Raw genomic sequence first — 5,386 nt, forward strand, 5'->3', positions numbered from 1 at the left:
GTGTGGTGGTGACACTTTTCTATTGGTTTAAGGTAGAGATACTGTCCAACATAAATGATAGATATTGACATGTTATTGTAAAAATAGTACATATAAAATGGTAGCACCACCCCAAGGGGTGGGAGTGTGTCACAGACTGACCTGCTGGATAGACTGCAGCTTCTTGGGAAAGCATCTTATAGACAAGAGAAAATAAACAACCTTGAGAAGCCGACCCTGCACATTCTGACTTATTTGGCCGCACGGACTGGGAGAAAAAGGCTTTTTACAATCTTGGGGTCACCTCGACCACCAGCCCCCCAAGAAAATGCCACACTGGGAGTGTGAAGGTCACCAGGAGAAGTGAGATGGGGACAAAGTGCAGTGCTCCTCAGCCCTGTGAGGTGTGAGGAGCTGCTGAAGCCCTGAGCTGCTGCTCCTCAGCTTTTATCAGCGCTGAGCAAGCTGTGGCACAGCCTAGGACAGGAAACCTTTGCTAATTGTGCTTTTGGGGCACATCTCTCTGGGCCCACAAGGTGTCCACAAGATTAACTTCTTATCAGGCTTCACCACTGGGGTTTTCACTCCAGCCCTAATTATGCCATCCACAGAGAAAGACCAGCCAGATGCCTGAAGGCTACGGAGTTCTGGGAGCACAGCTCGGAATCACTCAAATCCTACCCCTTTGTGCAGGACTCAGCTTGCTCTGCCCATCAGTCTTTCTCATGGATTATTTCTGCGAAGAAAAAGTAAACCTATTCTAATTAACTTTGGATGGATTGTTTCACAAAAGGATAAAACCAATTAGCATTTCCTTCCCACCTTGTGAAAGCCCTTACGTGGTGTTGTTAAAGGTTATTTTTCTGAAACCAGCTGACAAGAAGGTGAATAAATCCAAAGCAACGAGCAAATACTGTGTGCAATTGAGTGATTTAAGTGCTACATTTATTTATCAAGAAATACATGTACTTTAAGTTTTCTTTTCTAAGACTGGGTACTCTAATACTTGTTTTATTGGGACATGCAGCTGTGTCTGTAGCTAGATCAGGACCTCATTGCTGGCTAGAATCATACAAATATCTATCAGAGACAGAGAATGGATAGAAATATTTCTTTCTGGATTTGATTAATGGCAGATGAATGCACACAAAATAAAAATATCTGTGTCTGAGGAAGCCAGGCCCTGAACCCAGCTCTGAAGGATTTACACATGCACCTCACCCCAGAGCTGTCCTGTCCTGGCCAGCCTCTGTTTGTGCCCTCCTGGACCCTTCTGCCCCATCTGCAGGAGATCCTCCTCAGCACTGATATCTCCCTGCAGGTGAGAAAGAAAAATCCCTGGCTCAGGTATAACATCTGCTATGTTCTTTTTTCACTTTTTAAAAAATTTTCATCACTACTGCTGTAGTTTTCCTTTTAAATTCTCCATGCCCTTTTCAATACGAAGTTCATAATCCTTAATTTCTTTCTCTGTTCCCTGTTTCCCTCACAATTTCTGGAACTGCTCCCTCCTTGCTCTTTAGCCATCTGGTTATATCAGCTCCTTACACACCCTTTATGCCTTAAATGCAGTTTCCATATGCTTGGCTGATTTGTGGGCATGGATGACATTCCTCTCTCCTCCTTGTTTCCCTCCTTTGGTAGCTTTGTCATTCTCCTGTGGTTTGGTTTAGTCCTTTGTTGGAATCCTGAATGCTGAGAATTTTAAACTTTCTGTGCTGAAGGGCACAGACCTACAAGAAAATACTATATTTGAGAAGGAGAAGAGTTCCAAAATTGATTAGTAGCACTGGGATTATGGGTGTGGAGTTTGATTAGAAGTGTGTAATATCACAGGGTGGGAAACTTAGAGTTTGGGGTTTTAGAATATAGCAATATATATGGGGCAAGATGGAGGTTTTAGGGTGGTGGCTGGTTGTTCTTCTGCACCTTCTTCTCCATGGGTTTGGGTGGGTTTGTGTAATTGGGCAGAAAAGTCCACAGTGCAGACTTTGAGTGATTGGTTATTGGGTTAAAATTAAAAATAATTCATGTGTCATTTCTTAACTGGACAGTTTAGCTTTAAAAGACCTTGTATGGGAAGATAGTTGGCCATTTTGTAGCTTGTTAGTAGAATGCTGTAGAACTCAGGACTTGTAATATAGATTCAGACCTGAGTCTGAATGTGAATTATCATCTGGAGAGCTTCAGTCCCAGCCTTGACAGAGGTAGAAAAAGAAGCCAGGAGCTGGCAGTGCCTCTCTCACCCCTGCTGTACAGCTGGGACAAGGTGCTGCTGCTGAGGAAGGAGCAGAAGGAGGTGCTTGCCCTGAGCAAGCACCTCATAAACTGAGAAATTTATGAGGTTTATTTCTTATAAACTGAGAAATTTATGCAATGAAGGTTCCCCAGGCACGAGGTTGGAACCTGACAGCTCAAATTCAAACCCTGTGGCACGCACAGGAGAACCTGGCAGAGCTGTCCTTGGAAGGCAGCATATTTCCCCCCAGGTTTCAGCAGTGAAAGCCCTCCCAGACCTGGGTTCAGGGATTGGTAAGAGCTGATGCTGTAGGAGATGGCAAAGCTGGAGGTGTTCACTGTCACTTGCTCACCTGTGGCTTCACCTCTCCTGTTCTGCTCCCTGCAGCTGTGCCAGCATCCTGCATAAAGAGCAGATACAGACAGAAAACTGAGATGGTTTTCTTTTTTCCACAGAGAACATAATAAAAGTGTAGAATTTATGGGCACATGCTGCTGCAGTGGCCAAAAGTGTAAAGTATTTAGAAAAGAACTGAGAAATTTATGCAGTGAAGGTTCCCCAGGCAGATCCAATGTCTGGCACAGAAAGTCAGCAACTCACCTATCCCTGGGCACCAAGGAGGTGTTTTAGCACAACCTGGATGCTTTTTCTGTCCTTTTTCCCCCAAAATTATTGGTAGATGATGTACAGGGGTCTGCTGATGTGACTTTGTGTTCGTGCTGAGACACCTGAGGGCAGCCTGGGCTCTCTGAGGTTGGTGTTTTGCACCTTGGAGTTGATCATGCAATATTCACCCGACAATATTTCTCTGTCAGAAGAGCCAAAAAGATCTGAATTATCTGGTTATATCCATATGTGCATGTATAGATACTCCAGACCAATGCTGTCTGTTTATAATGGGCACTCTCACTCTGAAATGCTCTGTGCTTCCAGCCTCCCAACCATTCTGCAGGGAGCAGCTTGTAATTTAATAAAAGCACTGTTGTCAATCCTCCTCCCTCCCCAAACAGGCTTTTTGTGATGCTTAAATATAATACCAAGATAATTGCTTTGCCTGGCATCTCTAACACAAGATGCATTTCAGGCTTTTAAAGTCAGGGGGAAAACAAAAGTGTAAATCAAAATAATTATTTAAGGAAATATGAATTCACTGGAAAAGAGGAGTGAAAAAATGAGGAAAAGAAATTAATTTTCAAAGCCTGCACTCTCCTCATTCATTGGCTTAGAAATCAGCCCGGTGCTGCATCTTCAGTGGGTGCAATTTCATCACAAAATTTTTTGATGCTGTTTCTTTTACTGGTTGAGTACACAGCCTGTTGTCTGTGAGCTCTCATTCTCCTTTAGGCCTCAGCCAATATATAGGCCTGGCCTTTCTCAGGTTCTTTATGTTTGTGCCATGTGAATGCTGGTGATAAATAAAACAATTTTTTGGTTATTGAAAAAAAAAAGAAAAACAAAAAAACAAATTACATGTGATTGAAAAGAGCATTTAAACACCCAAAAATTCATTTAAATGCTTCCATTGTGTTCACTGGTGGTTAGCACCACTGGAATTAATTGGATTTAGATAGCCTTGTTACATGGAAATTCAGCCTCTTTTCAGATCCCTCTGTTACTCACTGGCCATAAAGAATAGCTTGGCCTCCTTTTCTCCATTTAATTATGACATTACAAATTGCAAGGTAAACTTTAAGGATTGATGCCAACATTTTATTCAGTCCAGCAATGTTTGCTTCATGTTCCTGTTTATTCCCTCATAATTTGTTTTTATGAAGCAATAGAAATCCCCTCTCTTGCCAAATGCCTCGTTTGTATGAATAATTAAATTGACAGTAAAGCACTCGATCCACCTCTTCATTATTCAAGTCTTCCCAAGTTTCAGCATTATTGATTCCAGCAGAATGATGCTGCAAGGGCCCAGGAACATGTGGTAAATCAGGCTGTGGGTACCCAGGATTTGTTAAACATTTTATAAAATATTGCTTGTTCATCCCTGTCCTTGGAAACCCCAGCCATGATCCACGGTGCCACAAATTGTCTTGGAAGACTGGGTCACATATCACTGGCAGTGTTTTATTCTTTATTTCCTTCCTTGCCTTTTGTAAAAGTTTATCTTTTTCTCTGAAAACTCTGATGAAAGCTGGAAAGGGTCACATCTGAACCACCACTGTAGCAAATTAATTTGGGGTGTTTCTTTGCTACGTAAATGTAAAATAATGGTCATGACATGTTACACAGGCATTTCTGTGTTGTTTCTCTCCTCTCCATGCACGAACCTGTGTTCACAGGACTTTGCTGAAGTTTCCTGAAGTTTTCTGTGCTCTTTTCCTCTGGGCTATCAAGAAAATTATGCCTGTTAAGAAACAGTAGCTGAGGAAAGGAATCCTAAAGGGATAATCATTCCTACATGGACCCCGATGAATTTTGCATAAGGGATGAATCACTTAGGTTTAAAAGGGTTTAAGGAATTAAAATGTTGAGTGGCATGGGCTGAATGCCATGGCTTGGGGCTGAGTGCTGTTTCCTCTCCACTCAGTGGGAGATGGATCAGGGGGGAATGCCCAGGTGCTGTGGTGTCAGAATCTGAGGTATTGATGATTCTGAGATGCAGAAAGTCTCTGTCAGCCCCACTGCCAAAGCAGAAGCCATAATTGGTCTGTGCTGGTTTCCAGGTTGTTTATTCTGTTTATCTCTCACATGTTCTGCTGCCCTGCCCAGCTCTGTCCTGCAGGGCAGCGTGTGGGGCTCTGCCCTCAGTGGGATGTGACAAACATTAAATACCAGAAACTCCCTGGGCTGCATTTACAAGAACGTGCCAATATCTGTCACCTACGTTGGACAGTGTGTCCCCAGCCTGAACCAACAGAAAAATGCCAACACCACAGTGAGACATGGAGGGCATGAAGAAGGAGAAAAAGGACAAGGCACACCCAATTTCCTCCAGCTTGTCCCCTTTGGACCCCTCATCTAGAATCCTAACATTTTACTTTTGCGCCCGTGCCACACTTAATAATCACTTAAATCAACCACTCAGAGCTGGTAATTGATCCTGTAAGATTGAAAACTCTTTTCCATGGACAGAGATCACAGCCAGTGTCTCTGGGGGCTCTGAACAGGGGGGTTCCTGACCCCTGCCAGGGTCCCAGACCTGCCAGGGCAGCCAGAGGG

Source organism: Lonchura striata, chromosome 11, assembly GCF_050655825.1.
Source record: "Lonchura striata isolate lonStrDom1 chromosome 11, ASM5065582v1, whole genome shotgun sequence".
Lineage (NCBI taxonomy): Eukaryota > Metazoa > Chordata > Aves > Passeriformes > Estrildidae > Lonchura > Lonchura striata.